The 21,989-nt window shown below is 39.4% G+C and overlaps 1 long non-coding RNA gene across 1 annotated transcript; it reads left to right on the top strand.

Moving 5' to 3' along the window:
• Positions 1–555: 555 nt before the first annotated feature.
• LOC117477440 lies at positions 556–21,007 on the top strand. The gene is made up of 3 exons (XR_004555344.1): positions 556–757; positions 20,720–20,834; positions 20,931–21,007. It is a non-coding gene; the product is annotated as an uncharacterized LOC117477440 (long non-coding RNA).
• Positions 21,008–21,989: the final 982 nt, after the last annotated feature.

The following is a 21,989-nucleotide window of genomic DNA, read 5'->3' as shown; positions in this document are numbered from 1 at the left end:
TATTTTAATAATTATTTGGGCTATCTTCCTTTATAAATATTTGTATTTATTTATGTAGGCTTTATTTTTTTCTTATTATTATTTTGTATCAATTTTTTCTGTTTCTCCTTGTCTTAAAATATCTTTAATTAATTATTTCAGATTTCAGATTAAGGGAATACGGTGTTGTGTCTGTGAATAATGTAGTTTTATGTTATGAATAAAGCAAGCAAGACAAACCAATAAATGCATTTTAAAATAGAGTCAGATATATGATGTTTTCCTCCAGCATACTCTTTTCTAACACAGTGATTTCAGAAGTTTGAGCTCACACCGTTCATTCATCTGTCCAAAAGATCTCCTGCTGCTGTAAGACACTGACGGATAAGAACGCTATCGTCACACGTAAAGAGGCTCAAACCAAACGCCTGCGAAATACTTTTGCCTGGAGCACATTTGCATTCTGATGAAGAAACATGGTACGTGGGAGGCACGCTGGCAAACATCCTGGTTTTATGAACTGCCTGTCAGCAGCACACAGTGAGAGAGAAGGAGAAGAAGAGAGAGAAGAGAGGAGAGCATTCATTTCCAGGGAGAAAGAAAATAGATGTTTGAATGCATCGGTGAAGATACAATAATGACCAGGATTATCAGTGCTATCATCATCACTTGGGATTATATTTGATCAGAAGAACGAAGAAAACGAAGAGGAGTGAAGATGAACCAAACTGCATCCGTCTCTCATCAGATTGAGTGTCAGCCGGTCAAGGATAGTAAGGTAGGAAGCATTCCCTTTTCCCACTACTGCATCACAAACCAAACATAACAAAGTGTTCATTTGAGTTTCCACATTGACCAAATCAGTGGTTGCTTCCATTAGGACACCTAATAATCTGTTTTTCATAGGAAGAATTGTATATCCAGGTTGTATTACGTTTGTGTGCAAATGCCTTTTAAAACAGTTGCTGTGAAATATTAGTAACACCTTCTACAATCTCATGTCTATAATGCATTATAAACATGCTTAAAATGCACTATACTCTGCTTTATAAGCATCAAATGTTCAACATGCTTTTTAACAACAATCAACATCCTCATGCTAGTTCATTTCTGGTCACTCCAGTTTTTTTGGAAGTATAGCAATACATTTGAGTTGAGAGTCCGTTTCATTAACTATTATACAGTATGCTATAATATTGTGCATGTTGCAGTTTATTGGTCTTAAGCAGGGGTGTCAAACTCAATTTCATCACGGCCACATCAGCATTATGGTTGCACTCAAAGGGCCGGTTGTAACTTTAAGACTATATAAAAATACATATATAAATATTTAATATATATAAAATAATGTATTATATTACATTATTGCCTCTGCATTGGATTATTATCAGATAGGGTAATAACTTCACAATTAACTACGTCTGAAAGCAGAAGTCTAGGGCAAATAATTGCAAGTCTGTTCAGTGAGAATGTCACAAAATGATTTAAAAAGAAAAGCCAAATTCTGGAGAAAAGCAATATTTTGGGGGGGGGAAGCAACATTTTGGAAAAAATATATAATTCTGAGAAAAAGGCAATATTATATATTGCCTTTTTATATATAATATATAAGGCATATTTTGAAAAAAAAAAGACAAATTCTGAGAAAAAAGTCAAATTTGAGATGCATTGTGGGACATGTAGTTTATGGGCAACATGCTTCTTTAAAGTAGCATGTAACCGTATAATAAACATATCATATTTTTTGCAAGCTCTTATGGGGCCACAGAAAATGAAGTGGCGGGCCGGATTTGGCCCCCGGGCCTTGAGTTTGACACCCCTGGTCTTAAGAGTGTAAGTTTGCACCTATTTTAAACTACTATACACTTTATATAACCATGCACTATCATTTCTATCCTATCTTTTATTTGTTTGCACATTGCACACTGCTATGTGCACATATTATGCCTATACCAGTTAAAAAAAAATGCACTGTATGCAGTTAATGTTTAATATTCAGGGTAAGCTTTTGGCAATATGCAGTTTACATCCTGTATCATACTGTATCATACAGGATGTAGAATGATATGTTAGTGTATATGCAATACTTTGAACATTATGTTCCTCTCTTTAAAAGCCAAACTCACACGTGGTAGCTGTAAATGGGGGCTTGAATATATGGAAGCTCCATAAGTATACAATTCTCCATTTTTTGTTTGAAGAAAAATACACATTGAAGAAATGCTGTCAGCCATCTTGACATTTCATGACCTCCTGATATTCCGTGACATCATGACATTCCGTCACATGACATTCCATGACAGTGGGTGAGGTCATACCTAGAATCTGTGAGGTCATAATTGGTTTATAAGCCTGGCTGAACATTCTAGAACTCTCTTAGTAAGAAGAGACTAAGTTTGCAAGACCAATAGTTGAATTTGAACTACTAAGAACTCTCTTAGTAAGAAGAGACTGAGTTTGCAAGACCAATAGTTGAATTTGAACTTCACACAAACAACAGTCATGAATTCTCAGAGGGGTCTTGCAACTGGAAGATATATCTTTAAATATTCAGAGATGATTGAAAGCGAATCAAAGCAGGCTGAGGCGGAGAAGTTGCTGGCCCAAGAAGAGGTGTTTCTGCCAAAGCCCCCAGTAAAGTTGGAGGGAAAAGAAGACAAGGAATCAGTCAGAGAAACTGTCACCATGGAGGTCTCTTCAAGAAGGAATGTTTACAAGGAACGGAAAATACTGCAAGCGCAGGAAGAGAGAAAGTTGTTGCTAAAAACAGCTGGGGATAAGATGAATGATCAAAAACCCAATAGGCTAGATAGTGGGCAGATAAAGAAACTTTTGGATCAGGATAATGACGTCATTATCCAAGCAAAGGAAAGGAAACAAAAAGTGTCTGAAATGAAAGACCGCAAATACGAGGAGTTGATAAAGGCTGAACGGGAAGAGGCTAAGAAAAAGGACGAGGAGATTATCCGTTAAAAGAAGTCGGAGAACCGCGAGGCAGCAGATTCATGGATTCATGACATTAGGGAGAGGGAACAGCTGAGGATCAAACAGAAGCTGGAGAAGAAGAAGGGAGCGGAAAGTATCCTAAAAGTCGACGTGCAGTTTAAAGAGGAACAAAAAAAGGACGCGCTAGAACAAGCTGCAGCGAATATGAGAAACAGTCAAAACCATCTGGAAGAAATGGCCAGAATTCAATCGAATAGAGAGAGGAAGGCCGAAGCATCAAGGACAGTGGACGAAATAGTCAATCGTGATCGGAAAGAAATAGATTTGAGAAATCTGCGAAGAAGGGAACAAGAAATGCTTTCAAGAAGTTGTAAGATGGTGGAGCCCTTAAAGAAGGCACAGGCTCTGAGGGAGGACAGACCCCCTGAAGAAATGGAGACCAAGCTAAAAAGACTTCAGCTGGAAGAGCGTGGAGGAAAGGCTGCAACCGTGAAGTCTATCCATGAAGACAGACAGAGGCAAATGCAGGAGAGAGAGCAGAAAAAAGAAGCCGCGCGTCAGAGAGACTTCAATTGGTTTCAGTCAGGGTTTGAGTCTGATAAGCTGGCCTTAGCACTAGAGGAATTGAAGGCCAAAAAGAGCAGGGAGGATAGGATCGCGGTGGATAAATGCAATGAAATGATTGGGGAAAGAAAACGTGCACGCCTGATAGAGCAACAAAGGGAGGCCAGTCGTTGGGGGACGATGCCACGATAACTCCAGTATGTTCATTCGAACTCAACAAGGCATCTTTCTCGTTGTATTGTTGTTGTTATTAGTTATATTACGTTCTTATTAATTACTTATATGTTATTTTACTCATCCAGTTACTTATTATGGATGAGACTTCGGGTTTCATAGTTATGCTAGTTTCTCCCGCGCTTATAAACAAGTAAAAAAAACTCCAAAAAGTCATACTTTAGAGGACAGGTGACTGTACGTGAGGATTGAAAGTTGAAATCAGTGATTGATAGGAAGTGCTTCGTACCGTCGTTCAGCTTACATAGTCGGAATATATCCCGGTTATGTATGTGAGAAAGTGTAAAGTCCACTGAGACAAATGTAAAATGTGATATTGAGCTATATATTGATCCGCATCAAACCAAAGAAATAAACCTTTGCACTGTATCATTTCTGCACTCTATGCATCTTGATTCCATTTTGGTAAATGCAACAGCTGTTTTTATTCTGTTTACATTTTTTGTGTAAGTGTTTAATTCAATGCTTTTTTTTTGGAGGACTCATGTTAGACAGCTTTGAATAATTTCTCAAACCAAGGTCACTGCCGTGAGAATCTCAATTCCTTCAACGAGGTATGGAGAGGCGAAGTCCCGCCCATCTACTTCCGACCCATAGGACCTTATTTCCCAAAAATTAGGTATTGAAGTCAATGGGGAGAGAAAGATTATCTTTCGATCCCGTTTGAATTGTGCCACGAATTACACATGATGTTTATCAATCTTAAATAATAATTTCCATGTCAAAAAAGTCACAGTTTGTCGTAAAACTGTTGAAATATAAGACTATGAAAAATACGCAACTAGAAAGACTACAAATCCCAGAATCCCGGTCCCGGTCCCGCATGCTGGCTCTTACGGAACCGACTAACTCCCCTTGTGTGTATGTACAGCTCTCAACATGCCCAGACTTGGAGTGATTTTCACCTCTTTTAATACTTTCCGCCTCATTCTGAAAGAAAGAAGTGAAATGTGCCAACGTGGCGGCCGTCTTGGTGTGTGGTGCGAGACGGGAGATGTAGTTCATTGAGCGGTTTCACACAAAAAAAAGTGTTACTTCACACTTTTACGACACATTTTTTTTTTTTTTGACTTGCAAAATTATCTTTTAAATTGACAAACATCATATGTGTAATTCGTGGCACAATTCAAACGGGATCGAAAGATAATCTTTCTCTGACTTCAATACATTTTTGAAGAAATAAGGTCTCTTGGAGGTCCCCCGGAAAGGGAGGGACTTCGTCTCTCTATAACTGCATTTCACCAGCACATAACAAAACACCAGGGGCCTCATTTATAAACGGTGCGTACGCTCAAAAGATGGCGTACGCCAGTTTCTACGCAATGTTTGCGATTTATAAAAAACAAACTTGACGGGAAAATGTGCGGTCCTCCACGCAAACTCTGACCCATGCGTCAGAGTTTGCGTGGGTCACAACAACGGGAGAGACGAAAAACTGCGACACCGTTGGCAGAAGGAAGAATGGAGAGAAATATGTGGAAATAATACCATAAATAAAATGTTACCTCTCATTTATCATACATGAAGAATTCATTTGCAAACATTGATTAAAGCCAATCAAAAATTAAACAAACGCCTGTTTGCGACTCCTCAGTGCACACAAAAACATAACTTGGAGAAATAAATATATACGGATATGTTATTTAAAACCACCTTGAATATGTTGTGTTAATGTTATGACATGTATTCTCATAAATTATGCGGTAAGCGGACAGAATGACGTCTAAACTGAGGCCGTTTTGTATTTCTATAGGTTGTAGATACGAGCATGGTTTTATATACTATCATGTTCAATCATGTTTTATGCCGTTTGCTTAGACTTGATAAGTCGCTCGTAAAACACAGGAGGTATGGAAACTAAGAACACCATATATCTGGTAGATTTGGCAGCTGATATAACTCAACACATTCGTTTTATTTAATTTAAGTGGTGGATATAGAGTTGCTGCAGGGGGGTTGAGACGCACAGGTTGCAGTGGAGACGCTGGGGGTCTCCTGTCCCCGGCACAAACACACTGACACACTGCCTGAGGAAGGTTATGTGTATTTTGTCATTAACTTTTTTCGGACCACTTATTTATTTATTTTGGTGACGATCCGACCTCCATGCTGCTACTCTGGTTCAAACTGCATCCACCAAACATTATGATTTGTCTCCACCTCCCCAAAATAACCAAAATCTGACACGGTGTGAAATGTCTTTTTTAGCTGTTCTGTCGTCATGTCCTGCGATCTTCTTCCTGCAGTCAGTCTGAATGAGTATTAATACGGGGCGTATCTTTGACTATTTATAGGCAAATATGGGCGTTACGTGAAGCCTGCAAATGCTGCGCCGCATTTCGAGTTGATTGTGATTTATAAAAGGGAAACCGGTGTAGGACGTGCCGCACGCAAGTCCTACACCGGTACGCAGTGTTTTATAAATCGGAAAATGTCTGTGCGTATTTATTTGCTTTGTCCTACGTAAGCAACCTTCCCACGTGAATCCTATGCAAGGCTTTATAAATGAGGCCCCTGGTCTATAGAATACATATAATTCATGGTCAAGGTAGTTTTATTCTCTCCTGAAAAGACAACAATGCCAAAATGGGTTTTGAAAAGAATAAAATAAAATAAAAAAGATAATGCCAAGTGTTGCTAGGATACCACATTCACAAGACTGTTCCCTCCAGATGGAGTTTATATCACTCTGTTACTCTTTAAAGTAGAGACACTAAATACTGATATACACCTGAACATCAGCAGGAGAGGACTCTTTAAATTAGAGACACTACATACTGATATACACCTGAACATCAGCAGGAGAGGACTCTTTAAAGTAGAGACACTACATACTGATATGAACCTGAACATCAGCAGGAGAGGACTCTTTAAAGTAGAGACACTACATACTGATATACACCTGAACATCAGCAGGAGAGGACTCTTTAAAGTAGAGACACATACTGATATACACCTGAACATCAGCAGGACAGGGCCCCTTTAAAAAATGACCGCATGAAGGCAGCATTGTTCTGAAATCTGGAGTCACAACAAGAAGGAAGAGTACCCTTTAGTACCCATCAGCAGAATAGGGCCCCTTTAAAGGCTTTACCACACTTGTGACTAATGTTTTCGTCTATAAGTGTGAGGAAACAAGCTAGAAAAAGATCAAGCAGATGTTCAGTTAATTGCTACTGGTGGCCCGTCACAGCTGGTCTGGAGCAGGATAAAAAGCAGCGAGACGGATAAGGGAGGGCCTCTGACTAATACAAGCTCTTCTCTTCTAATCAGTGATGACCTCTCTGATCCATGGCTCCTCCTGGTGGTTACATGTGAGAGAGTTTCAAAGGAAAGAACACTGTAAATAACTTTATGTTAAATACTGCCTACCCTAAAGCCTAAAATACGCATTCATTCTAAGCAAGTAATCCCGAAGGAAATTTACATTTTTGTTAATTTTTTGTTTGTTTTTCCAAAATGTCAGTAAGATGTTATACCGGTAAAATAAAGTTACTCTCAGCTTTATTTGTCTCATGGGCGTAAATTCAGACGTGCGTGAGTTCACTGCGTCTCCTCCGGTTCTGCAGCACCTCATACTTTAATTGTAATCCCTCTGAGCAGGTGGAGTTGACTTTGAACTCCTGCTGTGCGGCAGACATGACATTGTGGGTTGAATCCCTCCCTTTGGACTCAAGTTCCTCTAGGGGCTTTTCCTCACTGTCTGTCAACCCTGCTGCTGCTCTCTGATGATTTATTACGTCATAAAATCTGCAGCTTTTAATCTTCTTACAGGGAAGTGTAAGATATTTGACTTACACTGTACTGTGCCATAGGTGGAGTCTCTTAAAAAGGAAATCTTCCCCCTGAAACATGCTACGTGTTTGGAACTGTGCCAAAAAGAATGGTCGAGTACAAAGACACTCACATCTGCAGTGATAAAGGGCTTTGAACAGCTCCTAAAGGATAACATGTGCACCTTACTACATTTGTGCAATTCATTTAAATGTCAATATGTTTTCTAAATTGAATACAGATTATAAAACCGCAATATAGGTGCTTTAGCAATCTTGAAAAAGGCAGCGTTCCTTTTCTCAACATCACAAAAAAACCTGACACTGGGTGTTTTTGGGAGGGAAGGGAAATTCACTCAGAACATTTTGCTAAAAGGATATTAAATAGTAATAGTACAGTGGCTTATTTCCTTTTGGCAAAACTCTTAACACCTTTCTTGATGGGGTGTGTGGGGGGGGGGGTTCAACATTTGCCAATTTGCATTGCTGCTGGTAAACTATTCACAGTCGTCTATTTGTGCGTAGTCACGTTGTTTACCCTGTCTGCACCCGTGTGCAAAAGGCGTCAATATCATCAAAAGGGTCCTCTAATCTTGTCAACTACTAGATATTGGTATGATAGAATTTCAAATACTCTGAAGACAACATTTATTCTTGATTAAAGTGTGAATCGAAAGTTAATCAAGTATAGTTTATGCACCTAATTGATCAAATGTAGTGATGATAGAATTGATTTCCTGAAAAAAATGTATTTCTTGCATCTTAACACAGGTGAATTGAGCGTAATGGGCCTCAGTGTCATCTCCAGGCAAATTCCCCCTGCCACAGGATTTGATTATAGGACTCCAAGTGAAACTGGGTTGGCTGATTTTTTACTTGTGAATGACACATATTTGAGAGTAGTAAAATCAGAACAGAGGGGTTTCGGTGGTGTGTGCATGTGTGTCAGACGTCTGTTTACTCTGAAGAGAAAGGCAGACAGAAGACGCTGATGGCAGGAGAGGAAGAGAGGCTTTTGCAGAGGGAATACATTACCATTGCTTTTGGACAAAATTGCCCATTTTGAGATGTGGATGATTTGAATGAAGAGACGTCAACGCGATGGACCCAGAGCTCAGGTTCCCGGAGGTGAGTTGTCAATATTGATTTATTTATAGAAAGCACAACAGTGTGTGTGTCTCTTGGAAGGTGTCGAGTGAGTGTTGTGACATGTGGGCCTTAAACAAAAGCATCCTGAAGTGTCCTTCACAGCTGGGAAATCAATAGAGAGCAGTGACGTTCTTGTTTTATCGTAACGTCCCAGGAGTGTGTGGTGCTTTAGAAACAGAAACACATCCTGTGGGATTTGAAGTGTGTCAGACTGTTGTTGAATGGGCTGTAGGGTGATTTGAACGCAGTATTTCTGAAGTTTTCTGCATTCTTAATTAGGTTCGGAGGGTAACTTATGTTCTGTTGGATAACAGTCCCAGTGTACCACATGCTTATCATTTTAAAACGGTACAGAACTTAGCAAAAGAGTTCATGGTTTCGCTTCAAATAAGTACAATTGTTAAGTCAATGGAAGATGATCCAATGGAAACACAGGAAGTGATTGGTATATTGGTATGTTTGTAGCCCATAATAAAGCAAATAACTTCATTAACTGTCAAGTATATTATTGTTCTTTTCGTGCTTAGTTAATCAATTGTCAAAAGTTTAAAATGGTCAGATAATAGTGTAAAAATGTCCGTTACAATTCTCCAAAGTGACATCTTTAAATTGCCTGCTACCGAACATTGAGAATAGTGTTTAATTATCACATAAATACAATAAAAGCACCAAACTGGAGCAATTGAGAAACAGATCTGAAATATCAAATCTGCCTCTTTTGCTACGTTCCTTGTTCATTTGGATCCTGGAGGTCAAACAAAGACATCTGCCGTCACACTTATGAGACTGATATGACTCAGGAGTGTCTTCACACTGAGACTTGACACGGTGGAAAAACCCTTCGGCACCATTTACAGCCGTGCAGTTTGTTTTTCTGACAGTGCCTTTCCGCAGGCTGGTAAATGGATCCATGAGGAAACCCTGGCCTTGTTTTTTCTAGGTCAACATAGTGGGTGTTTAACCCTCAAGTGCACGGCATGGACTGGTTTTTGGTTTTGTATCCTTGCTTTAGAGAATATCCGATTTCAGTTTAAGTTTTAATCACCAACATGTTGTGTGAATACATGCTTTCATCTGCCAGGTGCACTACACACTCCCACACACAGTATCTGTGCTGTTTGAAATGTTAGCATTTCTATAAATGGATACCAAGGCCTTGAAGGGATTTTTAGCATTCCCACAGTTTAGCGTTTGGACCCCTTCTGCTGCAAGCAACTCTGAAATACAAATGTTTATTCAAGGATGAATTTCCTTATCATATACAAGTTGGTCCTTGAGGTATTTCTTTTCCCAGTAGAGACAATACATACTGATATACACCTGAACATCAGCAGGAGAGGACTCTTTAAAGTAGAGACAATACATACTGATATACACCTGAACATCAGCAGGAGAGGACTCTTTAAAGTAGAGACACTACATACTGATATACACCTGAACATCAGCAGGAGAGGACTCTTTAAAGTAGAGACACTACGTACTGATATACACCTGAACATCAGCAGGAGAGGACTCCTTAAAGTAGAGACACGACTTATTGATATACAGCTGAACATCAGCAGGAGAGGACTCTTTAAAGTAGAGACACTACATACTGATATACACCTGAACATCAGCAGGAGAGGACTCTTTAAAGTAGAGACACTACGTACTGATATACACCTGAACATCAGCAGGAGAGGACTCTTTAAAGTAGAGACACGACATACTGATATACACCTGAACATCAGCAGGAGAGGACTCTTTAAAGTAGAGACACTACATACTGATATACACCTGAACATCAGCAGGAGAGGACTCTTTAAAGTAGAGACACTACGTACTGATATACACCTGAACATCAGCAGGAGAGGACTCTTTAAAGTAGAGACACGACGTACTGATATACACCTGAACATCAGCAGCAGAGGACTCTTTAAAGTAGAGACACTACATACTGATATACACCTGAACATCAGCAGGAGAGGACTCTTTAAAGTAGAGACACTACGTACTGATATACACCTGAACATCAGCAGGAGAGGACTCTTTAAAGTAGAGACACGACATATTGATATACAGCTGAACATCAGCAGGAGAGGACTCTTTAAAGTAGAGACACTACATACTGATATACACCTGAACATCAGCAGGAGAGGACTCTTTAAAGTAGAGACACTACGTACTGATATACACCTGAACATCAGCAGGAGAGGACTCTTTAAAGTAGAGACACGACATACTGATATACACCTGAACATCAGCAGGAGAGGACTCTTTAAAGTAGAGACACTACATACTGATATACACCTGAACATCAGCAGGAGAGGACTCTTTAAAGTAGAGACACTACGTACTGATATACACCTGAACATCAGCAGGAGAGGACTCTTTAAAGTAGAGACACGACGTACTGATATACACCTGAACATCAGCAGCAGAGGACTCTTTAAAGTAGAGACACTACATACTGATATACACCTGAACATCAGCAGGAGAGGACTCTTTAAAGTAGAGACACTACATACTGATATACACCTGAACATCAGCAGGAGAGGACTCTTTAAAGTAGAGACACTACATACTGATATACACCTGAACATCAGCAGGAGAGGACTCTTTAAAGTGGAGACACTACATACTGATATACACCTGAACATCAGCAGGAGAGGATTCTTTAAAGTAGAGACACTACATACTGATATACACCTGAACATCAGCAGGAGAGGACTCTTTAACGTAGAGACACTACATACTGATATACACCTGAACATCAGCAGGAGAGGACTCTTTAAAGTAGAGACACGACGTACTGATATACTGTACACCTGAACATCAGCAGGAGAGGACTCTTTAAAGTAGAGACACTACATACTGATATACACCTGAACATCAGCAGGAGAGTACTCTTTAAAGTAGAGACACTACGTACTGATATACACCTGAACATCAGCAGGAGAGGACTCTTTAAAGTAGAGACACGACATATTGATATACAGCTGAACATCAGCAGGAGAGGACTCTTTAAAGTAGAGACACTACATACTGATATACACCTGAACATCAGCAGGAGAGGACTCTTTAAAGTAGAGACACTACGTACTGATATACACCTGAACATCAGCAGGAGAGGACTCTTTAAAGTAGAGACACGACATACTGATATACACCTGAACATCAGCAGGAGAGGACTCTTTAAAGTAGAGACACTACATAGTGATATACACCTGAACATCAGCAGGAGAGGACTCTTTAAAGTAGAGACACTACATACTGATATACACCTGAACATCAGCAGGAGAGGACTCTTTAAAGTAGAGACACTACATACTGATATACACCTGGACATCAGCAGGAGAGGACTCTTTAAAGTAGAGACACTACATAGTGATATACACCTGAACATCAGCAGGAGAAGACTCTTTAAAGTAGAGACACTACATACTGATATACACCTGAACATCAGCTGGAGAGCACTCTTTAAAGTAGAGACACGACATACTGATATACACCTGAACATCAGCAGGAGAGAACTCTTTAAAGTAGAGACACTACATAGTGATATACACCTGAACATCAGCAGGAGAAGACTCTTTAAAGTAGAGGCACTACATAGTGATATACACCTGAACATCAGCTGGAGAGCACTCTTTAAAGTAGAGACACTACATACTGATATACACCTGAACATCAGCAGGAGAGGACTCTTTAAAGTAGAGACACTACATACTGATATACACCTGAACATCAGCAGGAGAGGACTCTTTAAAGTAGAGACACTACATACTGATATACACCTGAACATCAGCAGGAGAGGACTCTTTAAAGTAGAGACACTACATACTGATATACACCTGGACATCAGCAGGAGAGGACTCTTTAAAGTAGAGACACTACATAGTGATATACACCTGAACATCAGCAGGAGAAGACTCTTTAAAGTAGAGACACTACATACTGATATACACCTGGACATCAGCAGGAGAGGACTCTTTAAAGTAGAGACACTACATAGTGATATACACCTGAACATCAGCAGGAGAAGACTCTTTAAAGTAGAGACACTACATACTGATATACACCTGAACATCAGCTGGAGAGCACTCTTTAAAGTAGAGACACGACATACTGATATACACCTGAACATCAGCAGGAGAGAACTCTTTAAAGTAGAGACACTACATAGTGATATACACCTGAACATCAGCAGGAGAAGACTCTTTAAAGTAGAGACACTACATAGTGATATACACCTGAACATCAGCTGGAGAGCACTCTTTAAAGTAGAGACACTACATACTGATATACACCTGAACATCAGCAGGAGAGGACTCTTTAAAGTAGAGACACTACATACTGATATACACCTGAAATGATCAGAGGGCTTTATTAATAGCACACAATGACCGCGTGAAGGCAGCATTGTTCTGAAATCTGGAGTCACAACAAGAAAGAAAGGAGTACCCTTTAGAAGTTACTTTAGTAAAAGACAATCACGTGCAGCTGAAGTCACATTAAGGTATTTAATTAAGTGACATGCAGTGAAGCACTTTACCTTCTAAACTTAACTGGCTCTTATCAGGACTTCACCTCACATCAGCCAGGGTCGATAACAAACTTAGGAACCTTTTTTTATCTTCTCAACCAAACCTCTCCAGCACAGAGCTGCAGACAGCGGGTTAATTACATTCACCTGTCCTCCCAGGTGTACCTCAGCCCGGGCTAGAGTTAAACCCAAAGGGGTTTCGGAAATAGGAGGAGGAGGATATTCAACTGCTTCAAACAGTGTTGCATGCTTGCTGCCTCTGCTACAGGCGGCACAACAACTAAAATAACATCTGGATAGGATTCACCTGGGATTCCAATAGCCAAAAAGGTCCCAGTCTAAATCAAATTGGTGTTAAAGGGTCTTGACACAGCCTCAGGTTGTTGTGTTTGATTTCCAGAGGAGGTGCAAAACAACCTTGTATTTTTCAAGGGGAAAGGAGCCATAAAAGAAAGCTGTAATAGCACCAAAGAGATAAACATGGTGCTACATACGCTACGACTCTATCCGATAAATCAATTCACAGTGGCAATAAAACACACCTTTAATCCTGCATATTGGGTCAAATGCATGCTCATAGTCAAACAGCAGTGTGTGTGCACAACAACTCTGACAGGTGCACAAATATGCAATGCACGTCGCATGCCAAAATAGGGTGTTAGGGTTCCTTCCTCAGGGACGCTGGTGAAGCTCCAAAATTCCAGCAGCGGTCGGAGAGAGAGGGATCACTGCCATGAGTTCTCTGATTCCACACTCTAAATATTTAATGAAGAACAGAGTCCAACGCAAGCTTTGAGTATATTCCCCTCCACATCTTCCCCTCCCCCACAGCTTCCATCATCCTCACCCCCCCCCCCCCCCCCCCTCCCTCTATACTCTTCATTTCTTCCCCTCTGCTGCAATTCCCTGCTCGTTGACCTCCAGCGTTTCCTCCGGTCTCCATCATTTGCACATTTCGTCAAGCACACAGGCTTCTTCACGTGTCACGATGTGCATTCAATACTATTCTTCCCTGTACTCAGAAGAGCTCCATTTAAAAAAAGGACTCTATCTATAAGAGGTATTTTGTAAGCTTCTTGAATGCAAACCAATTACAATAAGAGTGAATAAAAAGGCTTTGAAGGGATAGATAATTGTACTGCACTCATGTTACTTACGTGATTCTTAAATGATTCTGTACAGTATATGTACTTTTTACAATTTGGAATGCAGGGCTTTAGTATGTCACACAGTGTTTCAACAGATCATTTGAATAGGTTCATTTCATAAATGTTTATCTAGCAAGCTATGGATGAAATGAATAGGTGTAAGCTAATAATTAAGATTTTAAAAACAGGTTTTTAGGGAAGGTTTTGTTTTTTGATTTGTTTCCTTTGCAGAAAATGACCTCTGTGGCAAACGAGACATTTGAGATAATATTAGGAATAAACACCACAAACAAATACAAAACAGAAAGCTAGCGTGATTGCGACTTAGATGCCAAAAAGCTGAATGGAACTGACTCATTTCCATCGTAGAACATAACCAATCAAATCTCTTAAGCTTCAGTCCTTAATCCATCCAAACAAAAACCCATTAAAAAACATCGAGCCGAAGACAAGGGAACCATAAGTGCCAACTGCTGACTCATTTCCAGGTTTTAGGGGTACATTTCTATCCTTGTGGGGACATTTGGTCCCCACAAGTGTATTTAATCAGAAGATGCTCCCATGACTAATATCTGCAGGCTGGTTTTCCTTTTGTCTTCCACTCCTCCCCTCTTCATTCCTTCATTCCCCCCCACCTCCTGTTATCGTCGTTATTTCGGGATATAGTGTGTGTCTTCAGGGCTTTCTGCGTGACACCTATCAGTTTGCACCCAGTCCTCTGGCAGCGGGAAAGGCCAGCTGGTTACTGATCTGCTCGATTGTCTCGCTTGGTTCCCGCGCTGCGCTCTCCAATGACACGCACAGCTTTAATCCTATAAGTTATTTCCAAGGCGTATTCTTACACGAGATATCACACAAGAGCTCCCAGTCCCCGAAGTGATACTGTAGGAGTAGAGTGACATCATCCGGGGTAAAAATAACACACAGTGCAAGACACAGGCAGTCATTCACTATGGGAACATCACACTGCTGTACAAATACTATAAAGACCAGTAGGTATCGTAGATATGGGATTTTAGGCTCATTTTGTTGTTGTTTAGCATTAAAAATACAACGATTGGGTTTACAGGTACACAGTTTGTCCAAGTCGTTCTTTTATGTTCTGTCAATGTGGCGATTTAAGCATTTTTTATTGTAATAAAGTCAAAGTCAACTTTATTGTCAATCTTTCAGTTTGTGTGTACAGACAGAGAGATCGAAATACCGTTTCCCACAATCCCGAATACAAAAGTACAAATATGTATAAAATATGTATATCCTATATATACTCAATCAACAGACACATTTATACATATGCACACATTAAGATCAAAACACAACAATCAATATATACAACATGGTATATATATATATAAAGTCAAGTACATCATCATTTTTTGAGGGTTAATTAAAACCCCAGACATGATTTTGGTTTAATTATAAACTAAAGTAATGAGTGATTTCAACATGTGTTCATTTCCTGTTGCAGCTTTAATTAATAAGGGACTTAAAATGTGATGGTTTCATTATGAGGTTTTATAATAGACGAAGGTAAAACTTTATTGATCCCCAGGAGACATTCACAAAGCTACCCAGCAGTATATGAAGTCATTCAAATGAGCTCCACTTTCAGCATCAGCAACATTAAAATGATGAATACATCAATGATTAATCCAGTGTTAGACCATTTTGAATCCAGGGCTTTACTTAATTAAAATACCTTATTAGTTCTTGCCTATACTTTAAAGTGAGATATTTGCTTATATAGCATGGCTTCTTTCAGAATAGTGTAACAAAAAAAGTCCCATCAAGGTTCAAGGCTTGTATTAGTCATAGCTACAGTGTAGTTATGACGATGAAAATCTTAAATCACAGGCTCCTCCAACAGTGCAACACAATAACACAGAAAAACAAAAAAAATAGTATTATTAAAGTATAATATACACATGGTGGTGATTCTAACAACTATTGATATTTGTGTCAGTAGATTTCTCCTAAGGCCACACAAAATACAACATTTCATAATGCCTCCCACACGTCAAATATCTATTCAGATTTGTGTCCAAAAACGTGAGGATATTTAATATGATTATGCCTAATTTGCATATTTAAACATTTGAGATAACTTGTAATACAAAAACGAATCATCCGAATGCAAGTAGTCTGCTGGGGAAGTTTTATGTTGAGATATATCAGCTGCACATGTTCCCCAATTCTCCTGCAGTGTCTAAATTCATTTCAGTGCTCAGCACCTGCAGGCTACATTCAAAGAGACAGGGACCGTTTCAGCACCATGGACAGCGACACAGCCGATACTCCATTAATCATGATTCTATTTGTAGAGAGAAGAAAAAATAGACTTTCTGAAGTTAGCTAGAAATGTGTGTAGTAACACCGGATGTTTACATTGGTTTTCAACATAAAAGCCTGTCGTTTTTTAAATGTCAATTTAAAAAATGTTAGGAATCAGGCGTGTGGCGCAGTGGATGTGCGTAGGTATTCGGATCAGGGGGTCACAGGTTCAAACCCCACTGCAGTCAGCATGTCGTTGTGTCCCTGAGACACTTCACCCCAAATTGCTCCTGTGGGGATTGCCCACAGTATTGAGTATGTAAGTCGCTTTGGATAAAAGCATCTAACAAGTAACATGTAATCAACAAACTATTGTAGACTTGTAAAAATCGATTGTTTGGTGTCTGATAAGAAGTCACATTTGTAGTGCATTATATCGATGTAAACCTCTTGAAATTATCCTGAAATATACAAAGTGACACCGGATAAGTATTACTTTTCTTGTTTAATCATAAATGACATTTTATGAAAATCAGGTAGCTAGTTCCGTATATGTTTTTTACAGCTTAAAAACATTGTAGACAGAAACATATGAAGTGACACCAGATGTTTGCATTCATTACAAGAATACAAGCATATTTCAAAAGAAATATCAAAGCTGATAATTATAATCAGATCTTATATATTATTCTGAAATGCACCAATCTGCAGAATGACTACTTCTACTTTTGGTACTTTAAGTATATTTTGATGCTAATACTTTTCTACTTTTACTATAGTAACATTTTGAATGCAGGACTTTTACTGTAACAGAGTATTCCTACACTCTGGTACTTCTACTTTTACTCAAATATAAGATCTGAGTATTACTCCCACCACCTCTTATTAGATCTAAAGAAATAACTAAGCGGTTGTTTTACAAAAAAAAAACAATGGGACTATTTTGAAAGTCAGCACCGGAAGTGAAGTCCCTGCTGCACTGATTGCAGCTTCATGCTCATGCTGCTAAATTGACGCGCGGACAGGTTTGGATGTTATTACCGGGAGGAGAAGCTCCGGGGCTCCGGTACAATGACTGCTTCTAAAGAAGACCCAAGCAAGAAGAAGGCGAAGGAGTCGCAGGATGAGGTATCCCGACACACACCGCGAAATGCGTGTATTGTTATTTACTCAGCTGTGAGGAGATACATGTTGGGGGGAAACTAGATGCGTTTCGCTGCTGTTGGTGATCGCTTATAATGCGATCATTATAGGGAGATTATTAAAAATACACATAATGGTGGAGTAAAATCATTTTTCTAGCTTAGTGCGTTTTCATATTAATTATAGATGAATTCTGGCTCCATGCACGCAGTTTACACAGAGACTACTATTTGAAGCGTTTTCCAACACTGCATGGTAAATGTCTTGTAAATGGAGTGAGTTTCATAACTTGAGTAACAGGAGTTAGCTCAGTAGTTTCCACTTGCTATAGTTGCTGTTTCTTCCTTCAGGAATCAGCTGTTGTTGTTTATTTTGTCAGTGATGGAATAGTTTAATATACATGTATCAACAGTGTTGCATAGTTTAATCCAACTGAGAAATATTATAACTCTCAATTGTTCCTGATTAAGCAAATGGACAATGTTATTTTGTACCTCCTTCTTTACTGTTTTTTCTGTATTTAAGTACATATTTTTCTCAGTTTCATACTTTTATAAGACATGATATTCAGTCAAACTGTTGAGACTTTGAGTGTTTTTAAACCGAGGTTACATCGGTATAAACAGGTTTGGAGATGTTTATGCTGTACAATAGAACGTCCTTCATCTTTTGTGTTGCCATGGACCATTGACAGCCATCTTTATGTAGCTTATCAATGTCATTTATAGTCATCAATATGCATGTGATTGGTCAAGTAGAAACCTTTCTGAAAAACACAGTTGATTTCATAGTTTGCTTCGGTGTTGCAGGGAAATGTGTCTGCCCCACACACACACACACACACACACACACACACACACACACACACACACACACACACACACACACACACACACACACACACACACACACACACACACACACACACACACACACACACACACACACACACACACACACACACACACACACACACACACACACACACACAGGTTAGGGCTTTCTTTGTACACCCCCCTCCTACTTCAATTATTTAAAACAGATTCCTCCTTATCTCCTTATCCTCCTTCTTCTGGAAGCATCTGAACCTCTTATCTCAATTATTATAATGACACTGAAATCAGTAGTGTAAGAAGGATGGTGAACTTAATGTATAGTCATAATCTACATTTTCAGTATCTTTGAAACCAAAAGGATTCAGGCTGTTTCAAAGACAGAACACAGTTACTGCATAGCACTATATTTAGATTGAACAGATTAAATGCCAATAGAAAGGGCACCAGAAGAACGCAAACCTCCGCCGGCATACATGAACAAAAGAACATGTCAATAACTCCCAAAATGAAATACAATATATAATAATGTCATGTGGTTAAAGAGAACTACTTGGTTATTTAATAGCAACAAAACGTCTTGGTTAGGCTTAGAAAAATGTCATACTTTGGGTTTAGAAAATGAAAAAGAGTATGTGAAATGGTACAAGATTTGGATATGTAAGAATGTATAAAAGTTACGGACGTTTAAATAAAAATAAGTCAACTTTGACGTTTTAAAAAAGGACTCATTTTGGGTGATAATCTTAAATGTATTCTTCTTCCTTAATCAGATGGATTTGATTGTTTTTAATATTACTACACCTTTCTTCCTACTATATGTCATAATTACATATAGGGCATGTCTTATCTTACACATGGCTCAGAATGCACTGATACAAAAGACAAGAGACAACATAACTTTAAATATTTACAAAATGATGTGTGTACCCATCCACTTCCCAATTTAAATAGGTTCTTCCTTGGTTCATGCTACAACGATCTCACCAATTTCCTGAATTTCATGGCAGTAGCTTTTCTGTAATCCTGATGAGAAACAGACAAACCACACTATTTGAAATCCAGTGACAAAATCAAGGTTTCCTAGGTTTTGTTTGTTTGGAAATGGCTTCCAATCAAAGTCAGGAAATATCCGTCTCTTTGTGCATTTTTCTACTATCTATGACAAATCCTGCAACATGTGTTTCTGGCTCACCTCTCTGTGGAAGTGTAACAGAGGGAACAAGTGGTTCTGCTGAAGTCACTTTACATCTGACAGAGTGTGTGTGTGTGAGAGGCTTCACACTCTCTCCTTTGATGCATCACTCTGTGTTATTCTCAAGCGCTGAAGAATGGTGAATTTAACTCCATGTGACAGCTACCTATTTCAATTCCCCGCAGTTTCGCTGCTGGAAACCTCGACCACGCTCGGTTTCTCGCTAAATCCTGGGGTTGAACCAAAATCCACCCCCCCCCCCCTTGCGTCATTTTCACTTTTTGGAAAAATCTGCAGGTAGCTTTCATCATCCTGAGACTAGAGTGGAAAGTCTGGAGAAATGATGTAGCCCGGGTCAGAAATGTCATCAGGTTTAAAAAAAGGTTACAGATTTTGACGTCTTAGAGCTTCAGCTAAGGCTGTAAAAACAAAAAAAAAGTCAGGGTCATGTCTTCTTTCAAAAAGCTTTATACTCTGACGGCTGTTTTTGGTGGGTAATCATCGCTCTGTATCGACAGGGTGAGAGGAAATACTTTCTCCTTTCACGGTTCAATATAAGAGCTGGACTGCAAAATCAATTCATCTGGCAGCGGCTCCTGGAGACGGCTGCTAACAAGTGTTCCTCCCATAAAAACAGGAAATATCGCCTCGAAACATTTCAGTTTTTCAGATAATAGAAAATAATGGTCTTTTACTGTTTTCTTATTTGTTATTTTTCTTCACATATTATCAGAATCTTTAAAAATGTTTCACAGACGGCTCTTTTTGGGTCGCTGGGGAGAAGTATAACAGGATTACAGGTATGCGTCAATAAATATTGACTGTAAAAGTTCATTACACAAGCAAATATCTTTTTATGAAGCTGCTTTCTTAAAATGGTGTTAATCCTTAAGTAGGAATATACGAGTTTTCTAAAATGTCATTGCTTCTGAGTTCTTCTTCTCTGTGTGTGTGTGCAGGAGTTTGTGGATGTCAGCCCTCAGCAGAGGAACTGGAAGGGCATCGCCATCTCTCTGCTGGTGATCGTGGCCGTGTGCTCGCTCATCACCATGTCCGTGGTCGTCCTCACGCCCGGTATGCTCGCTAATCTACTGCTATTTATTTACTCCCTTGTTTGTCCTAAAGCTGTAAGAAATAGACCGGGTCTGACTTGACGCTGTTTTCTCTTAGCTGAGCTCCCCGGAAACAACAAGTCCAGGCTGACTGCGGCGGATCTGTACAAACCAGAGTTCAGCGTCCACAACCCCGAGGCCACGTGGATCAGCGGTGAGTGCTCGGATATCACGAGAAAGACTAGAAAAGGGCACACACCCAAAATGTAACATTTAATAATGCCTCATTTACACATTTAGTCATAAAATTGCAAAAAACTCCCAAAATGTATCCAGTATTGATTGGTGTCCAAAAATCTGAGGATATTTAATAAGTAAATGCCTAGTTTGCATATTTAAACGTAACATTTAAGATAGTATTACTCAAAACGAACCATCCTAATGGCTAGCGGAAAATTCTTAAAAGAGTTACCGAGTGACTTAAAGTGCAGCTAACATGCTAATTGATAGCATTTGAGAAGCCTGAAAACAATATACAGTATGGAATGTGGTGACGCCTGCACTACATTCCCCAGAATCCCTTTCAACAGGCTCCTTAAAACAGCTGTAAACATTTAGCAGCCGATACAAAAATAGCAAAGACAGAGAAGATCCTTTTTTGTGGTTAAGAAAAAGTGAGATTCATGCTTCATTTTCCAATAACTTGCAGTGCATTCTGGGTATTTTTCACTTAGTGTGGTGTGTTTTTGTTGCTTATGAAATTCCACTCTCACAAGATGTAGAATGTGTTGATCCCACCCTCCAAAGGGACATGGTCTTGCTTTGAATGAGGACTTTTATGAGAGCGTTCATTGTGAGAAGAAGTTGTTAATTGAGGCTTCACGGAGGAAAATATGTTTGGAAATCCACCAGGGTGTTTTCCCGTTAAAGTGGCAGTTGAATCATCATGCAGGAAGTGTCTGCAGAGAGGCAGAGACGGAGGTGATGGAGCTCAGGAGGAGGAGAGGACAGCGCGGCATTGTGAGGAGAGTGATGGTGATGTAACAGAGGAGAAGGGAAACAGTGACTTTCAGAAGGAATGTGACATTTGGGAAGCATGATGAGACCGTTTTTGGTATTCATATCTTCTCAGTGACATTTTTTTGATATTTTAGCCGCTTTTGTCAGATTTGGATAG

The sequence above is a fragment of the Trematomus bernacchii genome, unplaced genomic scaffold (assembly GCF_902827165.1).
Source record: "Trematomus bernacchii unplaced genomic scaffold, fTreBer1.1, whole genome shotgun sequence".
NCBI classification, from domain to species: domain Eukaryota; kingdom Metazoa; phylum Chordata; class Actinopteri; order Perciformes; family Nototheniidae; genus Trematomus; species Trematomus bernacchii.
Note: the sequence above shows the minus strand (reverse complement) of the source record. Positions and strands in the feature narration are given on the sequence as shown.